This window comes from Vombatus ursinus, unplaced genomic scaffold (assembly GCF_900497805.2).
Source record: "Vombatus ursinus unplaced genomic scaffold, bare-nosed wombat genome assembly UNPS02009205.1, whole genome shotgun sequence".
NCBI classification, from domain to species: Eukaryota; Metazoa; Chordata; class Mammalia; order Diprotodontia; family Vombatidae; genus Vombatus; species Vombatus ursinus.
The window spans coordinates 19,200,015-19,216,049 of record NW_020948983.1 but is presented as its reverse complement, the minus strand read 5'-3'; the positions used below and the strand labels follow the sequence as shown (position 1 = coordinate 19,216,049).

Sequence of the window (16,035 nt, the reverse complement as noted above, 5' to 3'; positions counted from 1 at the left end):
ATAACAAATTAATGACTTTTTATATAAAATCAAAATACCTTTGGAATTATTATTTTCCGGTCATTTGGGTTAGGTTAAATTCTCATGATGTGTATCTGTAGTGTTTATTTAATGTCCACTTTGTTTTTTATAAATCCATAAAGTTTGATTTACTCTTTTTTTTCCTTTTTTTTTTTTTTAAGGCAACTGGGGATAAGTGATTTGCCCAGGATCACACAGCTAGTAAGTGCCAAGTGTTTGGTCAGAGGCCAGATTTAAACTCAGGTCCTCCTGACTTCAGGGTCGGTGCTCTGTCCACTCCGCCACCTAGCTGCCTCAAATTTGAATTATTCTCGCAGTTCTTTTCAATTTTATTCCTTCAGAATTACATTTCTCATTTAAGGTACACTAAGGGGGATAAAAGGATCTGCTGGTGACCACTTAAAAGAAACCCCAAAATGAGACCTTCCCAAAATATTATAGCCAAAATCCAAAGCTTCCTAGTCAAAGAAAAAATACTGTAAGAAATAAAGGGGAAAAAATTCAAGTACCAAGGAGGCACAGTCAAAATAATACAAAATTTAGCAGCTACCACTAGAAATAAACAGAGAACTTGGAATATAATATTCCAGAAGGCAAGAGATCTAGATTTAAAAGCAAAAATAACTTACCTAGCAAAACTGAGTATAATCCTACAGGGTGAAAATGGATCTGTAATGAAAGAAGACTTTCAAGCATTCCTAATGAGAAGACCAAAGCTGCATAAAAACTCTGAAATACAAACACAGGAGTCAAGAGAAAAGTAGAGAGAGGAACATATGCTAGAAAAATAGATGTCACTTTGTAGCTCCACAATGATCATATCTGTGGTCTCCAAACACCAAGATTCAATGGGTAGGAGTGTGCAGAGCATGGCTATGATATGCTGCTTAATAAGTCAAGGTAGTCTTTCACAGCCAGTCAATAAGTTTATTATGTGACGTGAGGAGAGTGGAAAGATATAAAGAACCTATGTTATGAAGAGCTTTAAATATCAAACAGAGGACTCTGCATTTGATTCTGTTCAAGAGAGCCACTGGAGTTTATGGAATTAGGGGCAGCGGGGTGTAATATAGTTAGACGCACATCATTTGGGTGGCTGAGTGAAGAATGGATTACAGTAGAAGAGATCTGAAATAATGAGACCAGTTAAAAGGCTATTGTAATAGTCCAGGTAAGAGGTGATGAGCACCTGAACTAGGCAGGGTGGTGGTTGTGGGAGAAGAGAGAAAGGGGCATAAAGAGAGATGCTGTAAAGTCTGACTAGATATGTGTAATGAGTGAGGGGGAGGAGTCAAAGACAACACTGAAGTTGAAGGTCTGGGTAAACAGGGGTGCCCTGGACAGTAACAAGGAAGTTAAGAAGATGAGAGGGCTAGGGGAGGAAGGGAAGGATAATGAACTTTGTTTTGGACATGATGGGTATGAGATGCTTATGGACATCCAGTTCAAGATGAATGACTGCAAGTCGGGAGATAGACTAGGGCTGACTGCAGCTCGGGAGATAGACTAGGGCTAGATATGCGGACATGCAGAATATGTGGATCATCTACATAGAAATAATAACCGAACCATGAGCGCTAATATGATTACCTAGTGGGATGGTATAGAATGAAAAGAAGGCCCAGGATTGAACCTTGGGGGAGTACACTCACAGTTAGCTCCTTGTTGGGAAACTATACTTCTAAAGCTAAAGGTAGTCCTGACTTGACAAAAGACAACAGGAGGAGGGAATGGGAAAGTAGGGAAGACTGATTCAGGGACATGGCTGGAGCTGAAGATCCTTTTCTAAACTTTGTACTCAAGTCAAGACACTCACAGTAGTTAAAAGTAGAAAGGAATGCAATTTTTTGCTTTCCCAGTTCTTCCTGCCATACACATTTAAACAATGTGTGCAAAGTGTTTGGGGATTCTCAGACAAAGGGAGCCAAAGAAGAACAAGGCAGTAAATCCAGCAACAGTCCTCAGTGCAACATGGGTGTACACATGCGGAGAGAAAATGTCACCACTGGGGCCCATTCATACTTGTGCAGTTTTCTATCTATACTGCTCTTGGTATCCTCCCTGCTGTCTTCTTGCCTTTTCCTCATGGTTTTCCACCCAACTCTATTCTCACAAAGAAGATAAAGTCTCATGCTTCTAACACTCACCTGCTGTCCAATGGGCAAAGGAAAGGTCTCTACAATACTTGAAGACTAGGTGGAGAAATAAAACATCAGCACTGGGAGCGAAGGAATATGTATTTAGATGAGTTTCAAAATTATACTTAATTCTACTGTGGATGGGACAGATGAGGCAAGGAAAATCACAGGGAATAAAAACCCCAAATGGCACTACAGTTCTACTCTATGAAACCTAGGCTGTGGTACTAGGATTTTAAGAGTAAGATAAGGTTAAGCAGTTCTGCCTGGATTGTATGTTTTAGAGCCTCTTTAAAGCAAGGAAGTTACTGCCTTTAAGGTGAGCTCCCTCAGATGCATGTGGAAGGTTTTGTTCTCCTCCCTCAACAAAATGCACATTGAGATTTACTGAAATTATTTGAGTTTAGACAGGACTGCTGTTTTCCAGTCCATCTCTTCCTCTACCTCCTCCTGATCCCGCAGTGAAAATCAAGATGTTGCACTTAAGATACCATAGTAATTGTTCCCAGGATAGAGATCTGATGTCATCAGCAGTAGATTATGACTTTGCTGCAGGAAAGGCACAGAGAAGACAGCAGGGTGGGCTGGGCAGGGAAAGGATCTGAATTTCAGAACAAACGTACTGAAGAGGGGTTACAGAAAAATACCAGCTGGAACTTTTTAATTTCCCACAGTGTTTTCTCTCATTTCTGAAAAATTTCCTCTTTGTGAAAAGTCCCCTCTGAGAATCTCTGACATTCTCACCTTCCCACTAGTAACCCACCTGCCCTATCACACCTTTTCTTGTGCCCCATATATGTTTTCAATTTGCACAGTAAACTTTGAAAAGAGGAAAGCTTCTACAAAAAAGCAATTTCCTGGGCCAGTCACTCTCCATACAGTATTCCCTTTGTGATTATTGCAGCTATCTGCATACACATACTCTCCTCTCACTCTTCCCTTCATCTCTCCTTCTGAATACCTTCTGCAATGAAATATCTAAGCAACTGTCCATCCTCCTCTTACTCCTTTCTATCCCACAGGGACATCACAGATCACCTATTATTAACATCACTGCAAAAGACAAGGGGCAAAGACAGGCTAGGCAAAAGCAGTAAGACTTATGACTCTCAATCTAATATGGTAACCCTGACACACGGAGAACTTCACTGCAGCATGAACTCAAATATATACACACCCCGGAGACAGGAAATGAAATCCTAGTCCCAAAGAACTCACAATCACAAATTCCCAAATGAACATAGCATGGAGAGGTAGGTAGCTGGGGCTGGGGTGGGGCGGGGGGGAACTGAGGTTAGCAGATGTCTAATTCACAAGCACAGGTGATCTTTTAGAAGTGGTCTGAAGAACAAGTCAAAAGCACTAGATGGCTTGTTGAGGCATAAATGTGTAATACACAATCATCAAGTGTATAAACAAAAAAACAGTATAATAAAAAATGGAATAAACCCAAATTAAGCTACATAAGTCTATTTATACACATTCCTATACCAACATATTCCACTCCTGTACCTGTCATTACAAATCATTTGCTACCTGTGTGACCTTGATTTAACTTCTGTGGGCTTCAATTTCCTCACCTGGAAAATAAAAGGACTAGAATAGATATCTCAAATGTTTTTCTATCATTCTATGAAATAAAGCCGGAAAGGTAGACTGGTACCAGATTACGTGAAGTTACTTAAAAGCTAAATTAAATGGCCTAACCCTTCTGAAAAACAATTTGAAATTATGATAGGAAAGTGACTAAAATGTCCATACCCTTTGACCCAGAAAACACTGGGAGTAGGGTCAAAGATAAAAAGAAATGTTCTTCATACAGCAAAATATTTGTTGCAGCACATTTATAGTAGCAAAGAACTGGAAACAAAGCAGATACCCATTAACAGGGGAATGGCTAAACAAGATGTTACACATGAATGTAAAGGAACTGTACTAGAAGAAAATATACATAATTCCCTTGATTCTTCAAATCAACAGAAGTATGGAAAGGGAGGTGGCACAGTAGATAGAGCACCGGTCCTGTAGTCAGGAAGACAGCTGTGTGAGATATGTGGTCAAGTCACTTCACCCTGTTTGCCTCAGTTTCCTCATCTGTAAAATTAGCTGGAGAAGGAAATGACAAACCACTCCAGTATCTTTACCAAGAAAACCTCAAATGGGGTCACAGAGAATCAGACACAACTGAAACAAATGAACAACAACAACATGGAAAGAGTGGAAAACAATAAATACACTGACCGCAACAGTGTAAATATAACTGAAACTGAACACTATGGTTCATAATGGTCAAGCTTAGCTCCAAAGAAGAGCTAAGAAAATGTACCTTCTCCTTTCTTTGCTTTGGAAATGGAACATGGCATATAATGTTGAATTTCACTGATGTATTGGTTAGTTTTACTGAACTGCTAATTCTCTTTTTTTCCTTTATTTTTAAGGATAGCACTCTGGAAGAGAAAGGGGAGGGAATATATTAGGAAATAAAGGTGACATAAAAATGAAAGATATCAATAACATTTTACACAGTAAGTGATCAGGAGCAATGTCATCACTTGTACACTAGGAAGATTACTTTGACAATAGTCTAAAGGATAGACAGATGACACAGGGTAGAAGAAAGTAGAGCCTAGCGGAAGAAAACTAGTTAGAAGGCTATTAAGATAGGTCAGGTAAGAGATAATGAAGGTCTAAATTAAGATAGTGGCAGTGGAACTGAAAAGGTATAGACAGATTCAAGAAAACAAGTTGAAAGACAGATTAGTAATTTAATTCCCTGTTCTCCTGCCATCCTCTCCACAGTGTTCCAAGCCACCTTGCTACCATGTGAATACCCTTTTATTGCTCTACACCCCCTCCATCCTCCAGTTCTGGAACCATGAAACAAGATTAAATCAACTCTACCACAGCTCCTGGATAGGGCATCTACATCGATTCCCCTATGGTCTCTTTACCATCCCAGTAACCTGAAGGACCACAGTGACCCTCCTAGCCACTATTTTGCTTTGCTTGTCTTCTCCTTTAGAAAATGTAATCTCTTTGAAGGCAAGGAAGTCTTTGTTTCTACACTTATATCCCCAATACATAGCATAATGCTCTTTGCAAAGTTAAGTGCTTAATAATGCTTTTCCATTTGTTTATTCTAGGGACTTGGCAACTGATTGGCTAAGTAGGATGAAAGAGAACATTCAAAGATGCTTTCAGCCTCTTGGGTCTCAATCTAGACCCTTGTAAAAATGAGACTATTATATTACCAGAGTATAATGTTTAAGGATAGGGGCTTCCATTCCCATCCCCAAACTCCCCCGTTAATATAAATCAGAGAAGGCCAAAAACAATACGAATCAACCAATCAGTTTAAATAAGTCCTTAATCAATTCAAGAAGAATACCTTTGGGTCACTGGATAAAAGCAGATAACAAGAAAATGCCTTGTAGGAAATATTTTGAGAGTGGTTGAAAAAAATTTGTCAAATCTTATAGGATTATGTATAAAACAGCCAGACAGTCTAGGAGTTCAATAATCAACAGCTATCACAGAAGCAGTCTAATGATGGATGACTTTAAGTTCAGAAACTAAGAATTCCAGTTCCAAAGAAAAGTTTCCTCTTTTTTCTCTCTTCTCCGCCTTCTTTCTCCTCTTCCTCCTCTTCTTTCCTCCTTCTCTCCCTGCCCCCACCCCTCCTCTTACAAGAGAGAGTGATAGCTATGGACTGGAGAAAAGCACTGACCCTCTAAACTCAGATGGGAGCTAAACCAAATGAAATCTTATGTGGACTCTCTAAAAGGAGAAAAGGACTTCCAGTCCCCAGGAGCTGTGAAGTACCCCTTTGTTCACATCTGCACTGATGCCTCACTACCATTTTACTATAAGTTTGAGCCCACTATCCCAGGACTTTGTACATGCAAGGAATGAGTGTACACTCCCTTCCCCTCACTATTTAGGAAAAATATTTTATACCAACCTCTGTTGCTATACCTCCTCAGTAAATCCCTTTGCCAAAAAGCTAATTGACGCTACTGGCTGATAATCAACGGAAAATATAAAGGGTAAGGGTGGGGCATCTGGTGAGCAAAAGTATTAGAAACCCCAGACCCTTAGGATTACCCCTAGAATCCCAAAAGGAGAAGCAGACAGCTCCCCAAGTGCCCAGTTAGAGGGATAGGTGGTCCCAGAGAGGGTATCACACATGTAATTACAAGGGCAGTACATTTTTTGTTACTTGGCCCCTAAGTCCTTGACTATACAAAATCAGATGTTCTTGTTCTACAGGATATCCACTAGAAGAAATAGTCATCATTACACACTGCTAGACCAGAAGACTCAGTACCAGGGTTCCAATGAGCATGGAATGTGGTCACAACAGTCACAGAACCCTGGTTTAACCAAAAGAAAATAAGTAATGGAGCCACAAATGACCACAAATGGAAATTCACTTAAGATGGCCAGATAGCCACTAAACTACCGAAGAGCAGAATTATCTTCCTGCTGCTATACATCAGCTTTCTTATTCTCTCACATTCTATCCTTGACCCTATGACCCTCCAGCTCACAAATATACATACATACATACATACATACATACATACACAAAGCCAAGTTAGTCTAAATGGCTAAATGCACTATTTCATTAGCATTTCTCTTTTGACTCATCTGAGTGTCATGAACAGCAGGTGGGAAAACCTTTTAAAATATACGAGTACTCTCTTGACATGGCCACTGGAATGGATCTGTGCCATAAGTCAGTTCAAGTTGGAAGTTTCCGCCCTACCATCAGGTCCCTCTTTAGCCTTGACAGATCAAACCCCAAGCCGAATCAGGCTGCAGAGATCAGTTTAGTCTCTGAGCCAAAGGTCTTCACAGTGAGGAACCAAAGCCTCCCTGACTGTGCCTCTGCAGACCCTTTGCTCCATATTAATCACCTACTAGTACAGTCTGAATGCCAGACCTGCAACCCGAGCCTCATGAGCACCTGCAGAGGGGTCATACAGCCACCTCTTTACACTCCCCATGGTCAGGTTCCCGTAACAAGAGGATGTCCACCTGCTGATTAAGTTACCTGGAACAGAGACTAATACTTACATGAAGAGTGAGAGGTTCAACTTCATAAACAAAACCAAAATCACCTATGGGTGGCCCTACACAGCCAGAAGAAGGAATTAGAAAATGCCTGGAGTGGTGGCTACTCAATCTCCTCACTCTACAATTTGATCAGAGGAGCAGAGGATTATGAGATGGAAGGAACCTTAGAGTTCATATGACCAAGGCTCTGAGAGTTGAAACTTTATCATCTGTGGAATTCTCTACCATAGCTGCCTCCTCCTCTTTCACTACCTAGGGTGAAATTCCAAGTAATGAGGCCATAAGCTGCCAAGGTAGGAAGCAACTAAGCACTAATAAAATAGCCTCATATATACTCATGGACCTCTCCTGAACCAAAAATAAAAGTGCGCCTGATTACAAAACTTCTTAGTACAGTCTAAAAGTTCTATGTGAAAGGAGGTGCAGAGGTAAGCTTACTCCCCAAAACTCCATACGGGGCCTGAATACCTCAGACTCCAAAAATCTTCAAAAACAATGTATTTTATTGATACTCAAAATAAGTAAGTCATGATAACCTGATAATACAACGCTTGTTCTAGTGAAGGAATGAGATAGATTATGAGCATAGATCTTAAGTATGCTATACATATATGTACATGTGCTTATCTTTCAACTCACATAACAATAACAGCTCAAATTTATATAACACTTTCTTTCCAACAATTATGTAGCAGGTAGTATGAGTGTCATGATTCCACACACGAGAGTATCCAAAGGAAAGTAAACAAAAAAGTGAAGAGCCTCAAGATATGCCATAAGCATTGGCTGAATGGACTTAACCTGGTGAAGAAAAGAGGAGCTGCAGGGAACATGGCAACTGTCTGCCAGCATCTGAAGGGTTATCATGTGTTCTATTTGGCCTCGGAGGGCAGCACTCAGAGCAATCAGTAGAAGTTTCATATATAAACTTAATATACGGAAAAAGGTTTTGATATGACAGCGTCCCAAAGTGGAAGACCTTGCCTTAGGGGAGTGGCCCTGCCCTCAGTAAGTCTCCAATCAAAAGCTCGATGACCACTTGTTCAGTGCCCTGCAGGGTGACTTCTTATTTGGCCCAATTTGAACTGGATGGCCTTTGAGGTCCCTTCCAACTCTGATTCTGCAATCATATTTTGCAGATGAGGAGAGGTACAGGAAGATGAAATGATTTGTTCAAGGTCAAATGGCTAGTTAAATAGCAAATCTGGGACTCAAATCCAAGTTTTTAACTCTAAGTCCTATGTACTTTCCACTGTCACACACCAGCTAACACACACATGTATAAATGTAGGCTCTAAAAGAGCCCATCAGAGAATAAGTTAAAAAGCTATGGTAGAGACCATCTTCAAGCAAGATGGGAGTAATGTAGAGTTTAGACAAATCTAATTGGAAGAGGAGGGTGATCAGCCATCAAAGTCTGTACCTTGAAGCAATTCAACCCAAGTCCTAAGCTATCTTATAAAAAAAAGTATGCTATGGTCACCCATTAACAATTCCATCCATACTGAGGTAGCCAGCATCTATAACCACTTGCCTATAGTGCCCCAGGAAAAAGGCAAAAAAGAACTGCAAGGTAGGGGATATATAGCCTGAGCACTTTATGTACGTATAGAAAACTGCAAACAAACTGAAGACTAGAGAAAGAGCCCCAGCACAGCTCCATCATTTCATGATGAGCACTCATACTCTGCTCCCTCCTATACCTTTAGGAATTCTCTTTGAACCCCAGGCTGCAGGCTTGAGTTAGGGACAGGGCAGGGATTACAATTACACACTAACTTGGAAGGGGGGAATAGCATGTGACAGGCCATGAAAGGACTCTGCCTATAAAGCTCACTGGAAAACAAACCCTTAATTTAAATGTTAATGAAAGTGCTGAGGAGACATCAGAGGCTTCCACAACCTAGTGAAGAACAGATACACCAGTCTCAGAATTTATGGTTCCCCTTCACCCTCCCACCTCCCTCTCTGCTTCATCACCCACTGAAGTTTAAAGGGAAAAAAAAAACTAATTTTAACATTAACTCCACACTTCCACCCTGGGATGCAATTGCTAAATTATCTGTCGGCAGGACGGTGATCAAAGGTGGAAAAACACAGGCGCACTGCAAAACCCCAGCAAAAGTCAACAGCAGCTAAGGCCGGGAAAATTACCTTCCTCCCCCTGATGGGAGGAAAATGGGAAAAAAAAAAGGAAAAAACCAGAAAGACACTTGCAGATATAGAGATACAGAGACTGAATCTGGGGAGACAAGTAGTGTGGTACAGGGAAAAAGTACTAAATTTGGAGTCAGAGGAAATGGCATCAAATCCTGACTATGACATTTACTCAGTGTGACTTTGGGCAAGTTACTTAAACCTCTTTGGGTCCCAGTTTCCTCATCTATAAAATAAGGAGATTAGACTTGATTACCTCTGAGGTTTCTTTCAGCTCTAAATCTATAATCCTATAAAATTTAGAGACAAAAATAGAAAAAAAGCAAATAAGGAGAGAGAAAAAGAAAGAGAGACAGAGAGAGAGAGAGAGAGAGAGAGAGAACATGAATTTCAAAGGTAAGAATAGAAGCTGAGGAGTGTGCACCTGCCTATGGGGAGGGGGAAAGTTCGCATGTGTTGAATTTGTACACAGAGCAACACTGTGCAGCTGCCACTGTTTTTGTTTTGTGGTTTGTTTGTGTTTTAATCACCTCTTTGCTACCCTGCCAGCTGTACCAGGGAAGGAATCAGCCCCCAGCATCAGTCCCAGGCCAGGAAGGGCTGATGTGGTTGTTAGTCTCAGGCACATAGCTCCTCCAGAAGCAAGCACTTCTCAGTGATGGGCCAACAAGAAGGGTGGGTCAAGCCTCCCCTGTTGCAAATAGCTACTTACTTTCACAGAACACACCAGAGTAGCTAAGGCTATATTCAGTGTTCTTTGGGGAGAAAATCTGGAACTCAAAATCTTGGGGAAGTGCATGTTGAAAGCTAAAAGTAATTAATTAAAAAAAAAAAAAGAGTGGGTCAAGAATCAAAAGGTTTGGCCCCTAAGACTAAAGTCCACCCAGTCTCCATTCTTTACCCTGGTATTTGAGGACTTTAAAGTCTCAAACATGAAGAAGGGTAATGTCTGTACTATGGTGCATCATACAACCTCACTTGGTGGGTGGAGGGTACCCAGCATAGATCCCAGTAGGAATATGACCTCAGAGTTCTTTTACTAGAACATACGGGATTCAGATTTAATCGAATTTTATTCCTCTTGAGCTATAATCCTAATTCGATACTAGCTCAGAAAGACATAGCGCTTTCTTCTCCAAGCTCTCATGCATTCTCTTCCATCCAAACTCCCACAATGCCCTTTGTGGTTTCTCTTATCACAGGAATAGTAATTTGAAGTCAGGCTCCCTAGGTTAAGTCTTTATTCAGCTCAGAGCCAGAGAAAAACATAGCTATCACTCAGCCTCAGGATCCAAGTCATCTCTACTCCATAAACCACAGGATGGACCTCTATGTCACCGCTGATGGAAAGGAAAAGCAGAGAAATTCTACTGGGAGTTAGTCACAGAGACATCCAACCATCTAAGCACGCCACAATGTAAGTAACAGAAAGGCCACACCAGCAACACATCAGGGTAGTGCTCTTTTCCTCAGCTGCTACTGCTCTCTCCTCTGAGGATCCATCAGAATTCTCCTTCACTCCTGTAAGTTACTGTAGTTAGATGTTAACTTAAACCCTATGTCTCCACCAGCAAACAGAGCAAAAGTCAGTGGCTCAAACCTTCTTAAGGGAAAAAGGAAAAAGTCAAACAAATCAAAATCAAATGACCCCACTGGGAACCCCCCAAATCCAACTTGAAAATTTGCTGCTTCTTTTCCATTCTTTACAACATTGCCATCATTTAAAAAAAACTACAGAAACAGTTAGCTCCCACTTTTTTAAAAAGTCATATTTCAACAAGATGGTGTATACCCACAAGCACACATGTACACACTCTATAAACTTTGTATTTCTGAAGCCATGGCTACTGGACATAGATACCCTGCTTTCCCCAGAAACCCACACCCAAGCCAAAGAATACACAGTGACTGCTTTTCTTTCCAGGTCCCCCCTTACCAATGGAAGGAATGAAGTAAGAAGAAACAGCAACTTTAGAGAAACCCCCAGAGGCCTCAACTCACTTTGCAAATCTGAATTGGTACATTGCATGAAGGCTTGCACTCACCCCTCCATGCCCTCAAAAAAACTAAACAAACAAATAAGCCACTGCAGTGAGCAAAGTCCCACAAAATTATATTATATATTTAATAACATGACTAAATCTCTACACCTACACCACACATATATTTCCCTAATGACACAATTTGGAGATAGTCCCAAGGAACTGAGAGAAGGGATTACAAGCATAAGTGTCTTGGGAAACTTTCCTGACCACACTTGCTCACGTGACACCAGGTAATCCAGAAACAGGGAAGTGACTGGGTTAAGGGATTCTATGCATGTTCTTGGAGGAAAACAAAGAATGTGATAGCAAAGGAAGGGGAAATTGTGGGCTCCTCTGCCTTATCAGAAAAAAAGAACAGGTAAGTAATGTGGGCGGGCATTCTCTAGCACTGCACTTCACGGCTGGTGGAAAAGGCTGTTAGGGCAGTTGGCTTTGCAAGCTAAAGAATTTTATTGATAAGACAAGCACAGGAGAAGAGTTTGCGGCAGGATGTAACACCCTATCCCTGTGCTTTCAAATCCCCCCACTCCACTATTATCGCACCTTATTTTTACCACACCCTCAATCCTGGCTGCCCAAAAGGGAGAACAGTTCCCAACTACAACATTTCTTAGTATAGACAGGCTACTAGCCAAAGACCTGCAACGTGCAGCTGTGTCCCAGACACCTGCTCCAACTCAATGTTGCCCTCCTTCAGCACGACCAGGATCCAGTCCAACAGGGAGTGCACCGATGCAGCAGGCAAGAAAGAGAGAGAAAGACCATTTGGTGGCCTGTTGAGCCTAACGCCAAGATGAAGCATGGGGCTTATTTTCCTTCTCTGTGCCTTAACTTCTGTCTGTGCCACGTGAGGAGGAATGATACTCATTCCCACAGAGATTATTCAGCTCATGGTGATGAGTCTAAAATTTTCATGTCCTTGTATGACACTGACAAGTCACATTAGGCTGGGAAGATGAGTGAAACATAGGTTTCAGCTGCCTTGGGAATCCAGTATCAATGCAAGTCTGTACCTAACTCAGCTGAACATAGAAGGTGAGGGTGATGGAAGGGAACCTACTTATTTATGTCTGTTTGTGTAAGGGTAGTGGGGTCAACTGAGTAAATCAATCATATCATCCCATCCCTATGTAAAGTGCCAAGATACTAAGTCATGATACCTTAACCAAGTATGAACACTTCTATGGAATCAACAAATCATAGGCTTTAGACTAAGCAAGGATGAAAAAGTCCTTGATGAACTAAGACTAATGTTGACAGAAAGTCTATTCCAATTGTGTGGGAGACTTGGACAATGCCCTAAGCCTAGGGGATTTGTACAAAATTAGGAGGTAGTTAAGAACTCCAAAGATTTTGAGCAAGTGGAAAGGCAGGAGAAAGCAGTCCCAGCCAAGATCCTGAGAAGCTGCTCAGGGGAAAGGGAGCCCCTGAGCCTCAGCCTCCTTTCCCCCTCTCCCTTGGCTAAAGGAATACCTTGTAAGTTTCTGAGAACAAGAGAATCTGGACCTTTTCATCTGCATCTTCAGTGACCACAGGACTGCAAGGGCTTATGGCAGTCCATGAGGAACTAAGGACAGAACTGGAGCAATGGCTAAGGAGAGATTCAGAGCTCTACAAGGACCCCAGTACTTAAGGGGCAGAGCTTGAGGACTTCAGCAAAAGGACTTATAGGAGGATTCTCTTAACTTGAATCCACTTTTCCCTGATCTCTGTTGGTGTTGATGGGAGGCGGTGTCAGAGATTTTTGATGGGGGACATTTTGTACCAACTATACCATCCTTTTAAATATCTCATTCTCAAAGTGAATTATGTCTGGCTGACTAATTGATATCCCTACTCGATCACTTACATTCAGTCTCTCCTTGTCTATTGGCTCCTTCTCTGCTGTCTACAAACATGCCCATGTCTCCCCCCACCCTCAAAAAAGTCCTCAGTTGATCCTTCCATCCCCATTAACTTGAGTCCTTATCTCTCCTGCCCTTTGTAGCTAAACTCTATGAAAAGGCTGTCTGTAAGAGACACCTCCACCTTCTCTCTTCCTGACCCCTTACACTTCAGCTTCTGACATCATCATTTCACCAAAAATGCTCCCTCCAATGATATCAGTGACCTCTTAATTGCCAAATCCAGTGGCCTTTTATCAATCCTCATTCTTTTTGACATCTCTATGGCCTTTGATACAACATTGATCACCCTCTTCTCCTTAATAGTCTCCTCTCTCTAGGCTTTTGGAACACTCTCCTGGTTCTCTTATTGATTAGACCATTTCTTCTCAGTGTCCTTTATTGGACCCTTATCCAGCTCATGTCCTCTAAAAGTCCATGTCCCACAGGGTTCTGTCTTGGGCCCTCTCTCTTCTCTCTCTGTACTACTTCACTTGATGATCTCATCAACTTCTGTGGTTTTAGTTACCATCTCTATGCTGATCATTCTCAAATCTACCAGTTCTTCTCTAACTTTTCTGTTGACCTCCAATCTCACATCTCCAATGGCCTTACAGACATTCTCAAATTGGATGTCCAGTAGACATCTTAAAGTCAAAGTGTTCCAATCTAAACTCAGTATCTTTCCCCCTTAATCTTCCCCTACCTCCTAACTTCCTAAATACTCTCCAGAGCAACACCATCCTCCCAGTCCCTCAGGCTCATAATCTAGCTGTCACCTCCTCACTATCTCTTAATGCAAAAATCTGTTACCAAGGCCTACCAATTTCACCTTTGCAACATCTGGAGTAAGCCCCCTTCTCTCTAACTCTAACACCACTCTGGTGCAGGCCCTCATCCCCTCACACCTGGACTATCACAACAGCCTACTGAAAAGTGTGCCTGCCTCAAGTTTCTTCCCCACTGTGACCCAACTTCAATTCAGTTGCCAAAGTGATTTTCCTAAAATGCAGGTATGGCCATGTTATACTAATATCCCCACTTAATAAATTCCAGTGGCTCCCTATCACCTCCAGGATCAAATACAAATACAAAGAAGGGTTTGGTATTCAAAACCCTTCATGACCTAGCACACTCCTACCTTTCCCAGTCTTCTTATACCTTATTCCCTACTACATATAGGGCAACGAGGTGGTGCAGTGGATAGCATCCCAAGCCTGGAGTCAGGAAGACTCATCTTCCTGAGTTCAAATCTGGCCTCAGACATTTACCAGCTGTGTGACCCTGGGCAAGTCATTCAACCCTGTTTGTCTCAGTTTCCTCATCTGTAAAATAAGTTGAAGAAGGAAATGGCAAACTACTCTAGTATCTTTGCCAAGAAAACTCCAAATGGTGTCACAGAGTCACATACAACTGAAATGACTGAACAACAACTGTCATGTATTCTTCCTTCCAATAACAACGGTCTCCATGAACAAGACATTTTATCCTCAATGCCTGGAATATTCTCTCTCTTCCTCTCTGGCTACTGGGTTCCTTCAAGTCCTTACTAAAATATCACCTTCTATAGGAAGCCTTTCCTAACTCCTCTAATGCCTTTCCTTTTTCATTCTTTTACTATTTATCCTGCATATAGTTTGTAAATATTTGTTTGTTGTCTCCCCCCGTAGACTGTGAGCTCCTTGAGGGCAGGGACTGCCTTTTACCTCTTTTTCTATTCCCAGTGCTTAGCATAGTGCCTGGCACATAGTAGTACTTAATAAATTTATTGGCTGTTGACTATATGAAAAGTTAACTACAGTAACAATATTATCCACTTGAAACACAGCTAAAAACCAGGAAGAAAATGTCACTGAGCAGTTAAGATATCATGAACTCCATTACCAAAACTCATGCATTTTACTCATATGAGAGCCCCTTGGGCCATTCCCTAGAGCTCATTCACTCTTACTTTAGCTTAGTGCTTTACAAATCAATCAATAAACACTACACATGCTAATGATAATAACAGATGAATTTCTATAGCACTTCAAAATGATTCACATATATGATCACAATGCTAAGGAAGATAGTCTGCTCAATAAATACTTGATAATGAGCATAATTATCTGGTTTCCTTGAACATAGTACATCAGAAAAAAGCAAATCAGAAAGAGTTGGGTCAATCAGAAGTTGGTATAGGAGGGCCATCTGGTCTAGATCTTAAGCTCTTACAAGGCTTCAAATTTAGTAAATAAGGAAACTACAACTTTTCAACTATTTAATTCAACTCAACAAGCCCTTGTTAAATACCAACTATTAGTTCTGGAGTTCAGAAAAGAGATAATTGTGAGCTGGCATCATCAGAGAAGGCTCCATGGAGGAGACTGGACTTAAGCTGGCCCCTGAATGACAGAACACAATAAAGATGGGCTAGATCCCGGAATGAACCAAGTAAGCAGCTTTTGTGGAATGAGGGCTTCAGAAATTGAAGAAGGTCTCTGTCTCAGCTACTGACCCCCTAAAGACATAGTAATCATTAAGGCAAAGGCAGGAGCTGTTTCATTTTTATTTTTGGATTCCCATTGCCTAACATAATGCCTGGCACATAATAGGAGCTTAATAAATGCCTGTTGACTGATTTATTCACTATTTACTGAGCACTGACTATAAGTCTAGCACTACTAGGTGCTACAAACACAAGTCAACAAAACATTAATCACCTACTTTTTA

At 41.3% G+C, this 16,035-nt stretch overlaps 1 protein-coding gene across 2 annotated transcripts in view; it reads right to left on the bottom strand.

Moving 5' to 3' along the window:
• FBXW4 (F-box and WD repeat domain containing 4) overlaps nt 1–16,035 on the bottom strand; it is a 112,610-nt gene that overhangs the window by 67,193 nt on the left and 29,382 nt on the right. The window lies entirely within an intron of this gene.